Source organism: Delphinapterus leucas, chromosome 8, assembly GCF_059928025.1.
Source record: "Delphinapterus leucas isolate spDelLeu-1000000601 "Yukka" chromosome 8, BTC_Dleu_Yukka2, whole genome shotgun sequence".
NCBI classification, from domain to species: domain Eukaryota; kingdom Metazoa; phylum Chordata; class Mammalia; order Artiodactyla; family Monodontidae; genus Delphinapterus; species Delphinapterus leucas.
In genome coordinates, this window is record NC_143136.1 from 46,017,718 (window position 1) to 46,038,706 (window position 20,989).

The following is a 20,989-nucleotide window of genomic DNA, read 5'->3' on the forward strand; positions in this document are numbered from 1 at the left end:
CAGTGAGAGGCCCGCGTACCGCAAAAAAAGTTTGTGTTTTCTTAGGAAATCATACAATATAGCCTTTCATTAAATTTAGGTTGGAGTACGACATTAATCACATCTTCACTTCTGTTGAAGACAGTATAAATGTGATTGGTTTAAACAATTATAAATAAACAGATTCGGGATAGATGTGAACAACTTAATAAATCTGATATGCAATAAGAAATGTGGAGCTTTACTAATTAAAAAATTACACAAGATGAATAATATATCTTCCTTCCTGCAGAATTAATATTATGGTTTACGTGAAAGAAAATAAAAAACTGATTGGCAACTGAAGAGAATCATTCCAACCTGACTATACTCTAATAAGGTACTTCCTTATTTCTTTGAAGCTTTTCAGAAAGACACTAGGTAAGTAAATCCTCTGTGCCTTACTAACTGGTCTAGAAGTTCCTTAAGGAACTATCTGCTTTGACACCTGGACCTTTTATAGACTTTCACTGTCTGATAAGGATTTGATATCAACTATGTGGTATCTGAATGACCTATGTAAAAAAAAAAAAAAAACAAAAGACTTGAACTATCAGTGTTTATAGAACTGGAAAAATAAACTTTATTTTATAAAAGATCAAAGGATATATAAGATACCTGGGTCTACAATTTCACAGTTTCATTTTTAAGACTGGGTGTACAAGATATCATAAGGCACCAAAAAGTTCTCCCCAAATATTAGCTATAAAGAAATAAAAGTTTCGCTTACTGAAGTTCATTTTTCTTCATTGTTCCTTTGTTAAGAAAATAAAAATTATGGCCATTTTCCTTTTTTCTTAAATAGGTTTAAATATACTATATAAATATGCATTGCTACCCAAAGGCACCTGATTCTTTTCTAGAATCTTCTCTCCATTTTACCCCCTCTTTTTAGACCTAAGCCCCATCTCAAACAGAATTCAACAAACTATAATCACCAAAGAAAGAGGTCATAGATTACAAATATATATTTGAATCATTCTTTCCCCTGACCTCTCAGGATAGAGACTGTGCTATAAAATAAATATATAAAACACTTACAATAAACAAGTATTATATTTACCCAAGCTATAAACATCTTTCTCTTCAGCCTTCTCTGTTACACATTTTCCTCACCAGAAGAGAGACATTTCTATCTTGACTTGACAAAAGACAAAAAATATCTCAAACTCTTTCAGTTATTCTTCAGTTACTCTGTGATAAATGAAGATAGCTTCCTATCTGTGAGCAAAGAAGATTGCAATCATCTCATCTGAGCCTAATCTCCTGAGGCACAAGGTCTCAAAACCCAATGATATAATTCAGCATAGATATAGCAAGCGTTTTCTTAGTTCACAGATTTATGGGAATAGTAAGAGGTGTGGAAACATCAACATAATTAGGTCAAGTCTAATTTTATTTGACAATTAAATATTTTATAGGTAAGTTAGGTCAAAGTAACCTACAGAGCAGTTGTAACAAGATGCCTATAACACTTATCCTCCCTCTCTCCTGGGGTATTTGCAAAGGAGTTATGTATGAAAGCACTTTTAAAACTGTAAAGGACTATACAAAGAGCAGATCATATTACTAAGCCAAAAAAGATGCATTCCAAACCTAAGTGTCCATCGACAGATGAATGGATAAAGAAGATGTGGCACATATATACAATGGAATATTACTCAGCCATAAAAAGAAATGAAATTGAGTTATTTGTAGTGAGGTGGATGGACCTAGAGTCTGTCATACAGAGTGAAGTCAGAAAGAGGAAAACAAATACTGTATGCTAACACATATATATGGAATCTAAAAAAAAAACAAAAAACAAAAACAGTTCTGAAGAACCTAGGGGCAGGACAGGAATAAAGACGCAGATGTAGAGGATGTATTTGAAGAAACAGGGAGGGGGAAGGGTAAGCTGGGACGAAGTGAGAGAGTGACATGGATATATACACTACCAAATGTAAAACCGATAGCTAGTGGGAAGCAGCCGCATAACACAGGGAGATCAGCTCGGTGCTTTGTGTCCGCCTAGACGGGTGGGATAGAGAGGGTGGGAAGGAGACGCAAGAGGGAGGAGATATGGGATATATGTATACGTATAACTGATTCACTTTGTTATACAGCAGAAACTAACACACCATTGTAAAGCAATTATACTCCAATAAAGATGTTAAAAAAAAAAGATGTATTCCAGGAACATTTATGACTTGTGCTGAAAAGGTAAAATTTACAGTCAAATTTCCCTTTTCTAACAAGTGATATCAGAGTCCACACATGCATGTAAACTTTTGCAAAGACATGTCATTAGAATTCAGCACTGAGCCACAGAAAATAGAAAAACATGTAATACCAACTATGTTTAATTTCCAAACTGTGAGTAGTTAAAAGAAGTAGGGCTTCCCTGGTGGTGCAGTGGTTAAGAATCTGCCTGCCAATGCGGGAGACACGGGTTCGAGCCCTGGTCCAGGAAGAACCCACATGCTGTGGAGCAACTAAGCCCGTGTGTCACAACTACTGAGCCTGCGCTCTAGAGCCCATGAGCCACAACTACTGAGTCCACGTGCCACAGCTACTGAAGCCCATGTGCCTAGAGCCCGTGCTCCGCAACAAGGGAAGCCACCGCAATGAGAAGTTCACACCCCACAAAGAAGAGTAGCCCCCACTCACAGCAAACAGGGAAAAGCCCGCACGCAGCAACAAAGACCCAACGCAGCCAAAATTAATTAATTAATTAATTTTAATAAAACAACCCACTTTATTTTTAAAAAGTAAATGATTAAAGAGCAGTCTTTGAATGTTCTGAATCTATTATTATGAAGAAAGTAATAGTATTAGCCATGGCAGGTCACTCCTCTGGAGCACTCATGACTAGATAAAACTGGGCAAACCAGTCTTCATCTCTTTGCTATGCATGAAAGCATTTAAAATCAAATCAGTACAGTACATTCTTTTAGGCAATGAACACTTCATTTAATATCGACAAAGATATTACCAAGAGCACATCCTCTTAATGTTTTACTGTAATGACTCAACAGCAAAAGAGGTGAAATTACAGAAACAAAAAACTTCCAATTTCATAGACTGAGGCAAAGAGGAAACAATGAGCAAGGTACCTGTTTAAAAGATTTACCTGTCTCCAAAATATGACTGAAAGCTAGTTCTCTAATTTATAATGATCAGACTATGATGTTATAAAGATGTTCTTTCCTCATGTCCTCCCCAGTTTTATTCATCCAAAGAACATTTATTAAATACCTGCTCAGTGCTCTGCACTCGGGATACAGATGAAGAAGTGGAGCTTTGAATGTAGTAGAGGAATCAGACATGTAAGCATATTATAACTTGTTATTATAAAAGCAAAAATAGATGTCATCTTATTAGGAGCTTGCATCTAACTTAATTCTTAATTTCTAAATAGTAATCTATTTAAACTAGGTGAGCCACAGATGATGAATAATCTTTTAGGTTCTTCTAACTTTTCGAAATGTTTTCACTGGTATAACAACATTTTATTTTCAAAATAACCCTGCCCATATGTAGGGCTGTGTTTCCTTATTTTTCCAAAAAGAAAATCAATACAGTCAATATTGAGAGATGAATTACAAGCATCAGAACCAAGACACCCCAACTCAGCAATTCTACTTTCTATTCACGACTAGAGGATAACACATCTAGTTTGCAAGCTAAAATCCTGTGTACTAATTGTCATTTTATTTCACACATTTTTGGTGAACTCTAAATTTTTATTGATAATACTGGAAAAGAAAATCCCTCACCCATTGTAGCTAAAGCATGCTTTTGTGAGAAAATTATTCTAAGCTATGAATTGCTTATTATCAATGAAATAATGATGAAATTTATTTTTTGTCTATTAGAACCTAACAAGAAGACCTTTTACAGAAGAAAACAAGACAGTGTGAAGTCTGAAAGAATACACCAGGTGCTTGTACACAATGAAAATTGCTGCCTAATCAAGGAAACCATACTTTTCAACCTATTTACATCTTGCCAGCTGGATTATAAGTACAGCAATCACAGGCTTACTGTCTATCTGAATTAGATAAAAACTGCATCACTTTCTTTGTGCTTGGTACATAGTACATGCTCAATAGATACATGGGAAAGATTTGGGGGAGAAACAGCCAAAAGACTGCTAGAAGAGAGAAAAGTCTTATGAATAGGTTATCAAGTTCCACCTTAACAAAAATCAAACAAATAAAGAAACTAACAATAAAACCACACACACACACACACACACACACACACACACAGTTAACCAGAAGCAACACATACACTTAAAAGCATTTAGGGCTTCCGGGAAGATGGCGGAAGAGTAAGACGGGGAGATCGCCTTACTCCCCACAGATACACCAGAAATACATCTACACGTGGAACAACTCCTACAGAACACCTACTGAACGCTAAGACCTCAGACCTCCCAAAAGACAAGAAACCCCCACCCCACGTACCTGGGTAGGGCAAAAGAAAAAAGAATAAACAGAGACAAAAGGATAGGGACGGGACCTGCACCAGTGGGAGGGAGCTGTGAGGGAGGAAAAGTTTCCACACACTAGGAAGCCCTTCGCGGGTGGCGACTGCGGGTGGCGGAGGGGGAAAGCTTCGGAGCCGCGGAGGAGAGCGCAGCAACAGGGGTGCGGAGGGCAAAGCGGAGAAATTCCCGCACAGAGGATCAGGGCCGACCGGCACTCACCAGCCTGAGAGGCTTCTCTGCTCAGCGCCGGGGCGGGCGGGGCTGGGAGCTGAGGCTCGGTCTTCGGTCGGAGCGCCGGGAGAGGACTGGGGTTGGCGGCGTGAACACAGCCTGCAGGGGGTTAGTGCGCCACGGCTGGCCGGGAGGGAGTCTGGGGAAAAGTCTGGACCTGCCGAAGAGGCAAGAGACTTTTTCTTCCCTCTTTGTTTCCTGGTGCGCCAGGAGAGGCGATTAAGAACGCTGCTTAAAGGAGCTCCAGAGACGGGCGCGAGCCGCGGCTAAAAGTGCGGACCCCAGAGACGTGCATGAGACGCTAAGGCCGCTGCTGCCGCCAACAAGAAGCCTGTGTGTGAGCACAGGTCACTATCCACATCCCCCTTCCGGGGAGCCTGTGCAGCCTGCCACTGCCAGGGTCCCGGGATCCAGGGACAACTCCCCTGGGAGAACGCACTGCATGCCTCAGGCGGGTGCAACGTCAGGCAGGCCTCTGACTCCGCAGGCTCGCCCCGCACTCCGTGCTCCTCCCTCCCCCCGGCCTGAGTGAGCCAGAGCCCCCAAATCAGCAGCTCCTTTAACCCCGTCCTGTCTGAGCAAAGAACAGACGCCCTCCGGCAACCTACACGCAGAGGCAGGGCCAAATCCAAAGCTGAGCCCCTGGGAGCTGTGAGAACAAAGAAGAGAAAGGGAAATCTCTCCCAGCAGCCTCAGGAGCAGCGGATTAAAGCTCCCCAATCAACTTGATGTCTGTGGAATACATGAATAGACAATGAATCATCCCAAATTAAGGAGGTGGACTTTGAGAGCAAGATTTATGATTTTTTTCCCTCTTCCTCTTTTTGTGAGTGTGTATGTGTATGCTTCTGTGTGAGATTTTGTCTGTATAACTTTGCTTCCACCATTTGTCCTAGGGTTCTATCCGTCCGTTTTTTGGTTTCTTTGTTGTTTTTTTTTAAATTTTTTTTCTTAATAATTATTTTTTATTTCAATAACTTTATTTTATTTTACTTTATCTTCTTTCTTTCTTTCTTTCCTTCTTTCCTTCCTTCCTTCCTTCCTTCCTTCCCTCCCTCCTTTACAAAACGAATCATCCCAAACTGAGGAGGTGAACTTTGAGAGCAAGATTCATGATTTTTTTCCCCTTTTCCTCTTTTTGTGAGTGTGTATGCATATGCTTCTGTGTGAAATTATGTCTGTAGAGCTTTGCTTCCACCATTTGTCCTAGGGTTCTATCCGACCATTTTTTTTATTATTTAAAAAAATTTTTTTCTCTTAATAATTACTTTTTTATTTTAATAACTTTATTATATTTTATCTTTATTTTACTTTATCTTCTTTCTTTTTTTCCTTCCTTCCCTCCTTCCTTCCTCCCTCCCTCCCTCCTTTCTTTCTTTCTTTCTACTTCTACTAATTCTTTCTTTCTACTTCTTCTCCCTTTTATTCTGAGCCGTGTGCATGAAAGGCTCTTGGTGCTGCAGCCAGGAGTCAGTGCTGTGCCTCTGAGGTGGGAGAGCCAACTTCAGGACACTGGTCCACAAGACACCTCCCAGCTCCACATAATATCAAACGGCGAAAATCTCCCAGAGATCTCCATCTCAACACCAGCACCCAGCTTCACTCAACGACCAGCAAGCTACAGTGCTGGACATCCTATGCCAAATAACTAGCAAGACAGGAACACAACCCCACCCATTAGCAGAAAGGCTGCCTAAAATCCTAATAAGTCCACAGACACCCCAAAACACACCACCACATGTGGACCTGCCCACCAGAAAGACAAGATCCAGCCTCATCCACAAGAACACAGGCACTACTCCCCTCCACCAGGAAGCCTACACAACCCACTGAACCAACCTTAGCTACTGGGGACAGACACCAAAAGCAACAGGAACTACGAACCTGCAGCCTGCAAAAAGGAGACCGCAAACACAGTAAGATAAGCAAAATGAGAAGACAGAAAAACACACAGCAGATGAAGAAGGAAGATAAAAACCCACCAGACCTAACAAATGAAGAGGAAATAGGCAGTCTACCTGAAAAAGAATTCAGAATGATAGTAAAGATGATCCAAAATCTTGGAAAGAGAATAGACAAAATGCAAGAAACATTTAACAAGGACCTAGAAGAACTAAAGATGAAACAAACAATGATGAACAACACAATAAATGAAATTAAAAATACTCTAGATGGGATCAATAGCAGAATAACTGAGGCAGAAGAACGGATAAGTGACCTGGAAGATAAAATAGTGGAAATAACTACTGCAGAGCAGAATAAAGAAAAAAAAATGAAAGGAACTGAGGACAGTCTCAGAGACCTCTGGGACAACATTAAACGCACCAACATTCAAATTATAGGGGTTCCAGAAGAAGAAGAGAAAAAGAAAGGGACTGAGAAAATATTTGAAGAGATTATAGTTGAAAACTTCCGTAATATGGTAAAGGAAATAGTTAAGCAAGTCCAGGAAGCACAGAGAGTCCCATACAGGATAAATCCAAGGAGAAATACGCCAAGAGACATATTAATCAAACTGTCAAAAATTAAATACAAAGAAAACATATTAAAAGCAGCAAGGGAAAAACAACAAATAACACACAAGGGAATCCCCATAAAGTTAACAGCTGATCGTTCAGCAGAAACTGTGCAAGCCAGAAGGGACTGGCAGGACATATTTAAAGTGATGAAGGAGAAAAACCTGCAACCAAGATTACTCTACCCAGCAAGGATCTCATTCAGATTTGATGGAGAAATTAAAACCTTTACAGACAAGCAAAAGCTGAGAGAGTTCAGCACCACCAAACCAGCTTTACTACAACTGCTAAAGGAACTTCTCTAGGCAAGAAACACAAGAGAAGGAAAATACCTACAATAATGAACCCAAAACAATTAAGAAAATGGGAATAGGAACATACATATCGATAATTACCTTAAATGTAAATGGACTAAATGCTCCCACCAAAAGACACAGATTGGCTGAATGGATACAAAAACAAGACCCATATATTTGCTCTCTACAAGAGACCCACTTTAGACCTAGAGACACATACAGACTGAAAGTAAGGGGATGGAAAAAGATATTTCATGCAAATGGAAACCAAAAGAAAGCTGGAGTAGCAATTCTCATATCAGACAAAATAGACTTTAAAATAAAGACTATTAGAAGAGACAAAGAAGGACACTACGTCATGGATCAAGGGATCGATCCAAGAAGAAGATATAACGATTGTAAATATTTATGCACCCAACATAGGAGCACCTCAATACATAAGGCAAATACTAACAGCCATAAAAGGGGAAATCAACGGTAACACATTCATAGTTGGGGACTTTAACACCCCACTTTAACCAATGGACAGATCATCCAAAATGAAAATAAATAAGGAAACACAAGCTTTAAGTGATACATTAAACAAGATGGACTTAATTGATATTTATAGGACATTCCATCCAAAAACAAAAGAATACACATTTTGCTCAAGTGCTCATGGAACATACTCCAGGATAGATCATATCCTGGGTCACAAATCAAGCCTTGGTAAATTTAAGAAAATTGAAATTGTATCAAGTATCTTTTCCAACCACAACACTATGAGACTAGATATCAATTACAGGAAAAGATCTGTGAAAAATACAAACACATGGAGGCTAAACAATACACTACTTAATAACTGAGTGATCACTGAAGAAATCAAAGAGGAAATCAAAAAATACCTAGAAACAAATGACAATGGAGACACGATGACCCTAAATCTATGGGATGAAGCAAAAGCATTTCTAAGAGGGAAGTTTATAGCAATACAATCCTACCTTAAGAAACAGGAAACATCTCGAATAAACAACCTAACCTTGCACCTGAAGCAATTAGAGAAAGAAGAACAAAAGAACCCCAAAGTTAGCAGAAGGAAAGAAATCATAAAAATCAGATCAGAAATAAATGAAAAAGAAATGAAGGAAACAATAGCAAAGATCAATAATACTAAAAGCTGGTTCTTTGAGAAGATAAACAAAATTGATAAACCATTAGCCAGACTCATCAAGAAAAAAAGGGAGAAGACTCAAATCAATAGAATTAGAAATGAAAAAGGAGAAGTAACAACTGACACTGCAGAAATACAAAAGATCATGAGAGATTACTACAAGTAACTCTATGCCAATAAAGTGGACAACCTGGAAGAAATGGACAAATTCTTAGCAATGCACAACCTGCCAAGACTGAATCAGGAAGAAATAGAAAATATGAACAGACCAATCACAAGCACTGAAATTGAAACTGTGATTAAAAATCTTCCAACAAACAAAAGCCCAGGACCAGATGGCTTCACAGGAGAATTCTATCAAACATTTAGAGAAGAGCTAACACCTATCCTTCTCAAACTCTTCCAAAATATAGCAGGGGGAGGAACACTCCCAAACGCATTCTACGAGGCCACCATCACCCTGATACCAAAACCAGACAAGGATGTCACAAAGAAAGAAAACTACAGGCCAATATCACTGATGAACATAGATGCAAAAATCCTCAACAAAATAGTAGCAAACAGAATCCAACAGCACATTAAAAGGATCATACACCATAATCAAGTGGGGTTTATTCCGGGAATGCAAGGATTCTTCAATATACTCAAATCAATCAACGTGATACACCATATTAACAAATTGAAGGAGAAGAACCATATGATCATCTCAATAGATGCAGAGAAAGCTTTCGACAAAATTCAACACCGATTTATGATAAAAACCCTGCAGAATGTAGGCATAGAGGGAAATTTCCTCAACATAATAAAGGCCATATATGACAAACCCACAGCAACATCGTCCTCAATGGTGAAAAACTGAAAGCATTTCCACTAAGATCAGGAGCAAGACAAGGTTGCCCACTCTCACCACTCTTATTCAACATAGTTTTGGAAGTTTTAGCCACAGCAATCAGAGAAGGAAAGGAAATAAAAGGAATCCAAATTGGAAAAGAAGTAAAGCTGTCACTGTTTGCAGATGACATGATACTCTACATAGAGAATCCTAAAGATGCTACCAGAAAACTACTAGAGCTAATCAATGAATTTGGTAAAGTAGCAGGATACAAAATTAATGCACAGAAATCTCTGGCATTCCTATACACTAATGAAAAATCTGAAAGTGAAATCAAGAAAACACTCCCATTTACCATTGCAACAAAAAGAATAAAATATCTAGGAATAAACCTACCTAAGGAGACAAAAGACCTGTATGCAGAAAATTATAAGACACTGATGAAAGAAATTAAAGAAGATACAAATAGATGGAGAGATATACCATGTTCTTGAATTGGAAGAATCAACATTGTGCAAATGACTCTACTACCTAAAGCAATCTACAGATTCAATGCAATCCCTATCAAACTACCACTGGCATTTTTCACAGAACTAGAACAAAAAATTTCACAATTTGTATGGAAACACAAAAGACCCCGAATAGCCAAAGCAATCTTGAGAACGAAAAACGGAGCTGGAGGAATCAGACTCCCTGACTTCAGACTATACTACAAAGCTATAGTAATCAAGACAGTATGGTACTGGCACAAAAACAGATAGATCAATGGAACAGGATAGAAAGTCCAGAGATAAACCCACGCACATATGGTCACCTTATCTTTGATAAAGGAGGCAGGAATGTACAGTGGAGAAAGGACAGCCTCTTCAATAAGTGGTGCTGGGAAAACTGGACAGGTACCTGTAAAAGTTTGAGATTAGATCACTCCCTAACACCATACACAAAAATAAGCTCAAAATGGATTAAAGACCTAAATGTAAGGCCAGAAACTATAAAACTCTTAGAGGAAAACATAGGCAGAACACTCTATGACATAAATCACAGCAAGATCCTTTTGACCCACCTCCTAGAGAAATGGAAATAAAAACAAAAATAAACAAATGGGACCTAATGAAACTTCAAAGCTTTTGCACAGCAAAGGAGACCATAAACAAGACCAAAAGACAACCCTCAGAATGGAAGAAAGTGTTTGCAAATGAGGCAACTGACAAAGGATTAATCTCCAAAATATATAAGCAGCTCATGCAGCTCAATAACAAAAAAACAAACAACCCAATCCAAAAATGGGCAGAAGACCTAAATAGACATTTCTCCAAAGAAGATATACAGAATGCCAACAAACACATGAAAGAATGCTCAACATCATTAATCATTAGGGAAATGCAAATCAAAACTACAATGAGATATCATCTCACACCAGTCAGAATGGCCATCATCAAAAAATCTAGAAACAATAAATGCTGGAGAGGGTGTGGAGAAAAGGGAACCCTCTTGCACTGTTGGTGGGAATGTAAATTGATACAGCCACTGTGGAGAACAGTATGGAGGTTCCTTAAAAAACTACAAATGGAACTACCATATGACCCAGCAATCCCACTACTGGGCATATACCCTGAGAAAATCATAATTCAAAAAGAGTCATGTACCAAAATGTTCATTGCAGCTCTATTTACAATAGCCCGGAGATGGCAACAACCTAAGTGTCCATCATCAGATGAATGGATAAAGAAGATGTGGCACATATATACAATGGAATATTACTCAGCCATAAAAAGAAACGAAATTGAGCTATTTGTAATGAGGTGGATAGACCTAGAGTCTGTCATACAGAGTGAAGTAAGTCAGAAAGAGAAAGACAAATACCATATGCTAACACATATATATGGAATCTAAAAAAAAAAAAAAAAAATTGGTCATGAAGAGCCTAGGGGCAAGATGGGAATAAAGATGCAGACCTACTAGAGAATGGACTTGAGGATATGGGGAGGGGGAAGGGTAAGCTGTGACAAAGCGAGAGAGAGGCATGGACATATATACACTACCAAATGTATGGTAGATAGCTTGTGGGAAGCAGCCGCATAGCACAGGGAGATCAGCTTGGTGCTTTGTGACCGCCTGGAGGGGTGGGATTGGGAGTGTGGGAGGGAGGGAGACTCAAGAGGGAAGAGAGATGGGAACATATGTATATGTATAACTGATTCACTTTGTTATAAAGCAGAAACTAACACACCATTGTAAAGCAATTATACTCCAATAAAGATGGGGAAAAAAAAAAGCATTCAAAGACAACCTCCTCTCACATTTTTAAAATTCTGACTCTGCTTCTTTTTTTTTTTTAACATCTTTATTGGAGTATAATTGCTTTACAATGATGTGTTAGTTTCTGCTTTATAACAAAGTGAATCAGCTTTACATATACGTATATCCCCATACCTCTTCCCTCTTGCATCTCCCCCACTCCTACCCTCCCTATCCCACCCCTCTAGGTGGTCACAAAGCACGGAGCTGATCTCCCTGTGCTATGCGGCTGCTTCCCACTAGCTATCGGTTTTACATTTGGTAGTTTATATATGTACATGCCACTCAATGGAATATTACTCAGCCATAAAAAGAAACGAAATTGAGTTATCTGTAGTGACTCTGCTTTTTGCCAGTGTTACCTGTGTACTATTTGAGTATCTGCTCAGGGACTTTATCCGAGGTAGAGACAACACTCTGAGATGCAATCTTTATCACTTTTTAAAACTGAAAGAGCCTTACCTACTTACAGATGTCTCCATTATCAAATAAGTTTAACTCCCTTTAGAAGCTGTTTATATATTTTTAAGCCCCACCTATGGGTTGAAATAACCTGTAAAGTAGTAAATGAAAATTAAGTTTGAAAGAAAAATTTGTGAATTAAATGAGGGTGATAAATAAAATATGCAATGAGAGTCAAGGAAGGCCTCTAAAACTAAGTGAGGAACAATTATTTCTCATTTATTGATTGTTTCATCAAGGCCAAAATACATGGAGGGCCAAGGATGAGCAGGTCACTGGGCTAGTGTTTCAGGTTCTCTAACCACTGCACTCCTTGTGCGAAAGTAATTTCTCACTATATGCAAACTGGCCATCTGTTTCTCCCAAAATGCCTGCCGTGCCAATAAATCCCATCTATAAGGGTCCTGCCCTCATCCTCCTGCTAAGAGATTAACCTGCCAGGAAGCACTTGGCATAACCCTTCGCCTCTGAGGAGACTAGAGTGAGCACCTGAGCTAAGACTACATCATCTAAGGCTTAAGCAGGGACCTTGTGCAAAAGCTCCACCTAAACAAAGTAACAGTGGGTTACCTGAACCAAGGACATGTTCTAGATTCTGAACTCTGACATGGAAGAGAATCAGACTATTTGGGGCAGAAAAATAAGACGCAGGGAGTAAATGCTTAACAGATGTTCTGAGGCAGTAGAAATCATGAAGAATAACTACTATAAGTGATCAGAAACTGAGTCAGAAGAAAGAGAAATATAAAGAGAGAGGATGCTGGTAGCAGCAGGAAAAGCAGACGGAAGGGAGCTACATCATTCCAGTGGCAGAGAATCAACTCTGTCGCTAGGGGGCAGAGAGGCAATCAGCTCAGAGCTGTACTGGTTACTTCCCATTTCTGAATCTCAATCCATCTTCCCTGGGTTCCCTTAAAGGCTAAACACATGTCTGGGACGCCTGTCTTTTTCATTCCTAAATATAACCTTACTGAAGTAACCTGAGTGAGCCCTTTTCCTCGCATCAAAAGAAACTAACATCATCTCTTCGGTCTGGGCTCAACAGTCACCTAAGGAATCAGTCTTAAAACCACAAATGAACAAAACTTCACCATATATAACATTGTAAAAATAATAGAAAAAAAATGGTATCAAATTAATACATTCTCAAAGAATTATAGTAATCCAATGAAAAGGAAGAAAAGCCACACAAATTTATACAGCTCAAATCACTGAAAAAAGTGTACTCTCCAAAAAAGAAAATATGCTCTACATCTTGTAGACATCTGTTCTCCTACAGCTAATTCAAAAGCAAAAACAAACAAATCTGTGCTGATTTTTCTCATTCTTTATAAGAACAATAAAGGAAACACAATTTCTCTACGGCTTCTGTATTTTCTTTGCTATGCGTAAAACATTTTTTTAACTCAAGGCTTAGACTATATCAATATAGTAAAAAATATAATACATTCTTTTCAATTTTACAGGCCTCCCAACACCAGGTAGTCCATACATTTTTTTTCCTAGATTATCCTTATTTATATATTAGATTTTATTTTCCTATATTATAAAATATTAGGTACAGAATTTTTACCATACTTAAAAATGATATCCTGCAGGGGGAAAGAAGGAAGGAGGATGAGATAAAGGGAAAGAGAGGGTCAAAAGGGAGAAGAAGAGAGGATAGGATGTAGAAAGGATGTAAAGGAGAAATGGAAGGATGCAACGGGGCGGGGGGGGGGGAGGAGAAGGGAGGCAAAGGACGAATGCTTACAGTGTGCCATGGAGCATCACCACATCCTTACCCCCAGGCTTCACTGCAGGTCCCCACCCACCCACTCTAGAGCCAAAGCACAGTAGGGAAGAGAGCAAATAGGCTTTTCCATTTCTCATTCATTGATGTTGGTCACTTATCTTACTGGCTGAAGGACATGCTGATTGTTCTGACTCACAGCCTCCTCCCTCCTGAAGCCACCCACTCTGGTAAGAGGATACAGACACCCACGTTCCTAATTGTGTATCCCTTCTGTGGGCCTCGGTATATAACTGTTACTAACTTGGTACCTGTCTGAGTTTCTAGGATAATACTATACTTCTGTCACACCTCCAGAACTAAAACTTGATAAATAAATCCTACTCGATGACATGGGCTGACCTAGAACTCAAAAAAAAAACCTGTGAAAGCCCAGGATATATATGTATTAAATGCCATCTGATTCTCCATGGCTGTGTCAGACCCATAAGTCAGTGCTCCCTGTTGCTTCATCCTGAACTCCTGGAGCTAATCTATTTTCTCAAAAGCAGCTGGAGGTAGTCTAAGGTAACTTTGGACACAATGGTTCTGTCCACCCACTGGAACTCAACTGTCTGCCCTATGGTTAAGGCAACTTCCCCAGCCCGTGCCCTCTTCTTTATCCCTTCCATCAGTTCACACAGAGACAGACAAATCCTGAGATAAGAGAAAAACTGGAATCATTGCTCCAGTAACTAAAATTCATTCATTTAACCAATACTTATTGAGCGTTAGGGATATGTCCAGACGGTAGAGATATAATGATGAACAAGACAGATTCTCTGCCCTCAAGGAACTTATGTTCTGTTTATCTACATATATAAACCAAAATCTAACGACATACAAAGGTAAAATCATTGTCTGTTTTTTACTACAACAAATAAAAATATGTGAGCTCTCTTCTTGGAGACAGACCACTCCAAATGAGTTCGGCTTCATTAGAACATGGATGCAGATGCTAAGGGCCTAATACCATGAACCTGGTACTCCGAACATGCTGCTTGGGATGTAAAATCTTCACTTTCCTCTGTGAATTCTCTCCACAGGCATCTCTGTACCAATAAGTTACCCTGGTAATCCTGGGAATCTGAAACTGTTCCCAGTGGGCACTTCCCATCCATGTAACAGGACTGCAAACTCCCACGAAGAAAGCCAACAGGAATTTCTCTGGTATTTGCCAGCACAGCATTGCGAAAGGGCTTCTGATTACTTGAGCACCATTGGCAGGATGATCGGATAGGAAACAACAAGGACTTATTTATTTATTTAACTATAGCAAATGATTCTTTTGAGCAACACAGAGGGAGGTAGGCTAGTTCTAAATAAGAGAGATGATAAAGTAGCCATAGCATACATTAAAACCACTGCATGTAAATTGAAGATTTTTAATATACCTTTTGTAAAACTGCAAACACAATCTATTACAAGCAATATTACACAAGCATATGAAGTATAACTAGCAAGACCATTGCCACTGGTCAGCTCCCAAAGGTGTCACAAATTAGATAAGTTGAAATAAGCCCTTATCTTCATGATTGTCAAAGCTGCTCTGCTCCCAAATTTTTCAACTAGGAAAATGTTGCCAGCTCTCAAGTTACATCATATTTCTCCCCTTTACTCAACTCCCTATAGCCTGTCACCATGTCTTGTCCATTTAACTTTCAAAAGAGCTCTAGAATCCATTGCATCTTCTCCATTCCCTCTGCCCAACATTAATAACACTCTGTCTTGAAACGGACTAACTCTCCTTACCTATATGTTTCCCCCAGATCTTACTCTACCTTCTGGCAGCAATAGCTTGGAAATGCAAATCTTGATTCTGCCACCCACCGATTAACCATCCTTCAGTGCATCCTTGGAATCTGCAGGATAAATTTTACAGTCCTCCATAATTTGGTCCCTGCAAACACTGCTAAACCCAACTCTCGTCAACCATTACTTGATGCATATCCATTGCTTTCAATAGTTCCTGTTCAATGGATTCAATTCCCTGAGTGACCACAAAGTTATTGCAAAGCATCTTCAAATCGACAGGTGCACCAAGTACCTTCTATAGACTAAAAACGTCACACACGAAGACATACTATAACTGTTCAAAAGTGTAAAAATGAACCCTTGAAAGTACCAAAGGAAAATAGATGTTATAACTCTGAATTCTCACAAGTAACAAAAATAATATTTTCCAGAAGAAAAAACAGGCAATGATGTTAATAGAAAAGATATTAAGAATTGGGAAGGAGATAATTTTTTTCAAAATTTAGTATTTCCATTGTTCCTGGGAAATGAAGAGGTGGAAAGGGCTTTCCAGTCACTTAGACAGCTATATCTTCCACCTGTCTTTAAAATCCATGTTGTTTTTTTTAATTAGACAGAACCCACCTCCTATTAAGCATCAGTTTCTTTTTCTGTACCTACTCTATTCCTTTAACTGGTTGGAAGTAAGTGGTGATAATTCTCCAGATGCTTCAATTGTCACATATTTGATAGAAAAAGCCACTGTGCACACCAAAGGAATCAAAGAATGTTCTACTCTCTTGGCCAGTATTACCTAGCAACCTTCTAAATCAGATAATAGAGAAAGAAATAGAAAGAATCCACACTCTGCAATGTTCAGAGGCTTGTGAAAGAAAGATAATCATTTAATATCTTGGCATATGGCTAGGAGGACTGCAGCTACTATTTCTGTGAAAGGCCTGGAGTCATCGATGAATGTAAATTTAAGACTTTAGAAGAACAAGCAACAAATTAACAGGCGTACTTGTAAGTCCCTCAGGCACTTAATAAGGGAATAAAATTCACATCTGTTCAGTGTCAAAAGGACATAAACCGTCCACTGTTTTGTTTTGTTTATAAACATGTGCAGGTGAGTAAGGCATCATCAATTATACCACCTGCAGAAATAAGTCAGTTACATATGTAGAACAATGCTTTTCCTCTTTGTATTATAAACCCTAAAAGGTTTTAAAATGTACAAATGCCTGGGCGCTATGCATTTCTAACTTAAATAGTATGAAATAAGGCTTAGGTATGTGTTTCTTGAAAATGACTGGAGAGAAAGGTGTCTGTGGCATAAAATAATAAGTGAATAACTGAAGGAGTGATTGACATAAATGAAGACACCTACTTCCTATCAAATACGTTTACAGAGCAGATCATGTTTTGAATGCTGCATACAATATTTAGCACTTAATATCTAATGGCCAAGATATCTGTAATTGTCTTCTGCTCAATATTACACAGTACAAACAGTTTAGAAAGGCAAAGAGCTTCAAATTACTAATTTGTTGGGGAAAATAATTAAGTTTTCAGGTTTATGTCACCATGAAAGAGGAGCTCTTTCCGTGATTGCATGGAATGGCAATAGCCTTCAAGTGTGTGGTAACTCATGATATATTAAAACCAAGACTGTTCTTTGGGCTACTTACTTTTCAGTTTTTATAACGATAATAATATTAAATATCAACTTCCACAATAAAATTTCTAGAAGGCAGTTTGTGTCTTATTGCCCCGCCTCAAAATAAGCAGATCATATCTTCCTAACCTTCCAGAAACAGCAGCCAAATAGTTTCCACTCAGTCTCTTCCTCCAGCATCCCATCAGACAAGAGCACTGCCAAGTGTACAGAGATCAAGCACTGTGCACACCCTACCCAACCAAAGACCAAATGGCTCACCACTGACTTAGTCAACATTAACAATTAAGTCAATCTTCCGGTTAAGAAATCAGAATAAAGGCTTCACAGGTGGAAGCAGCTCTTACAGCCAAAGGGCTTTCCACAATTTGACACATCCAAGATTTGGTGCCAGAAAAGGTGATGAAAACCTTGGAACGTTTCTAGCAAAGGAAATTTTCACTGCTTGAAAAATCAGTGTTAAAAAAAAATGTAGAGTTGTTTACAGTGCTCAATCAGGATTCTTTAAAAACTATGCTAAGTATAGACTTTTTGGGTTGGGATTGAAGAGCTTTCTGTTTGAAATTTATTAGCAGTTCAGAGTAGAAATGAAGCCTGTTTTGGTCAGAATACATTCTTTTTAGTCACGAGGGATACTTTATAAGATCATAACTAGAGAATCTGAGAATGAACTAGGTAAAATCATCAGCGTAAACCCGTGAGGCACTAACTACAGGATGTCAGTCAAAGAGAATTGAAGATCAAGAGGCAGCGGAGCTTATTTCCAAGGGGGAAACAAAATTCTCCGACACTGAAGAGTTCACATCTCGTTACAAAATGTTAACAAATCTTGATAATCAAGATATTTTTAGGGCTTCCCTGGTGGCGCAGTGGTTGAGAGTCCGCCTGCCTATGCAGTGGACACGGGTTCGTGCCCCGGTCCGGGAAGATCCCACATGCCGCGGAGCAGCTGGGCCCGTGCGCCATGGCCGCTGAGCCTGCGCGTCCAGAGCCTGTGCTCCGCAACGGGAGAGGCCACAACAGTGAGAGGCCCGCGTACCACAAAAAAAAAAAAAAAGATATTTTTAAAGCAACTATAGTCATAAAATATGGAGCCATCACAAAATAAACACTGAAAGCCTCTACATTTAGCTAGCCCCCAACATTTTTCCTACTCTATTTACTTACCTATTCTTTCCTTTCTGTGATAAGGACTCTGACACATCACCTTGCACAATTCCTATAGCTTAACAATGTATAAGCAACATCTCAAATTGAGTTCACTTTTTTTTTCTTCTTATTGAAGTACAGTTGATTGATAATGTTGTGCTAGTTTCAGGTGTACAGCAAAGCGATTCAGTTACACACACGTATTTTTTTTAAGATTCTTTTCCCTTATAGTTTATTACAAAATACTGAGTATAGTTCCCTGTGCTATACAGTAGGTCCTTGTTGGTTATCTATTTTATATATGGTAGTGTGTATATGTTAATCCCAAACTCCTAATTTATCCTTCCCCCCACCCTTCCCCTTTGGTAGCCAGAAGTGTGTTTTCTATGCCTGTGAGTCTCTTTCTGTTTTGTAAATAAGTTCATTTGTACCTTTTTTTTTTTTGACTCCACATAAAAGTGATATCATATGATATTTGTCTTTGGCTTATTTCACTTAGTATGATAATCTCTAGGTCCATCTGTGTTGCTGCAAATGGCATTTTTCACTCTTTCTTATGGCTGAGAAATATTCCATTGCATATATATACCACTTTTTTTTCAGGGGAGAGCGTGAACACAGTCAGTCCCCCACTACCACAAACTATGCAGTTGAGTTTCCCACCTTTGGGGAAATCACAGGGGTCAGCACACCCGCAGTGCAATGGATGAGCCTCACCCTGGGAAAACCACCTTTGTGATCACGGTATATACCACTTCTTTATCCACTCATCTGTCGATGGACATTTGGGTTGCTTCCATGTCCTGGCTGTTGTAAATAGCGCTGCAGTGAACACTGGGGTGCATGTATCTTTTCGAATTATAGTTTTCTCTGGATATATGTCCAGGAGTGGGATTGCAGGATCATACGGTAACTCTGTTTTTTGTTTACTAAGGAACCTCCATACTGTTGTCCATAGTGACTGCACCAATGTATTGGGTTGGTCAAAAAGTTGGTTCAGGTTTTCCCGTAACCTCTTATGGAAAAACCCGAACAAATGTTTTGGCCATTCCAATACATTCCCACCAACAGTGTAGGAGGGTTCCTTTTTCTCCACACCCTCTCCAGTATTTATTATCTGTTGACTCTTTGATGATGGCCATTTGGATTGGAATGAGGTGACACCTCTTTGTAGTTTTGATTTGCATTTCTCTGATAATTAGAGATTGTGAGCATCTTTTCATGTGCCTGTTGGCCATTTGTATGTCTTCTTTGGAGAAATGTCTGTTTAGATCTTCTGCCCATTTTTTGATTGGGGTGTTTGTTTTTTTGATATTGAGTTGTACGATCTGTTTGTATATTTTGGAAATTAATCCATTGTTGGTCCTATCATTTGCAAATACAAGTCCTATAGTACTGTTAATGTCACGTGAAAAAACAAAGTATTTTCCTTCTAAAATTATAAGGAAAAAGAACAATCAACTATTTTAGGCCTGTCACCTCTCTTCAGGAAAATTAAAGTTAATACTAAATGGGCATCATTTTTTAATTCACCTGCCTCTTATATCCATAACTATTAAGCCATTTTTATTCACCACCACTTTTATTTAAAACAACATGACAGGGACTTCCCTGGTGGTGCAGTAGTTAAGACTCCGCCTGCCAATGCAGGGGACACAGGTTCGATCCCTGGTCCGGGAAAACCCCACATGCCACGGAGCAACTCAGCCGGAGAGCCACAACTACTGAAGCCCGCACGCCTAGAGCCCAGGCTCTGCAACGAGAAGCCAACGCAATGAGAAGCATGTGCACCGCAAGGAAACATAGCTCCTGCTTGCCGAAACTATAGAAAGCCCACACACAGCAGCAAAAACCCAATGCAGCCAAAATAAATAAATAAAAATAAATAAATTTATTTTAAAAATATGACAACTTTTTCCATGAGACAAATTTGATCACAACCCAATTAAAGGTTTTGATTTTGCAGGTTGTAGAATCATGAAACAAACATAACAGGAAATTTATTTATTAACCTGCTAGAGGAGAATAACGTTCTAAAAATTTGGATTAGATCGATAGATAATTTGAGTTAGTAGATAATAGCTTATGTCAGTGTTTTCACTCATTTTAAGGACTGTTAAACACAATCACAGCACCATTTATTTCTCCTCCATAGCTTGTATTAGGCTCACTCTGGAGCCTAATTAATTATCAGTGACTACAACTGTTTTGCTCACTGCTATATCTCCAACATTTGGTACGATGCCTGCCACATAATTGTAACTCAACACATACATGTTGAAAGAAAAAAATAATGTTTAAAAATATATAAGGGGGCTTACCTGGTGGCGCAGTGGTTGAGAGTCTGCCTGCCAATGCAGGGGACACGGGTTCGTACCCC

General features: G+C 39.0%; 1 protein-coding gene and 1 non-coding gene across 2 annotated transcripts in view; both read right to left on the reverse strand.

The window, feature by feature from the left end:
* GULP1 (GULP PTB domain containing engulfment adaptor 1) overlaps positions 1 to 20,989 on the reverse strand; it is a 271,691-nt gene that overhangs the window by 183,028 nt on the left and 67,674 nt on the right. The gene's annotated exons all lie outside the window — the stretch shown is intronic.
* On the reverse strand, positions 19,210 to 19,372 carry LOC115802192 (U1 spliceosomal RNA). The gene has a single exon (XR_004022591.1). It is a non-coding gene; the product is annotated as a U1 spliceosomal RNA (small nuclear RNA).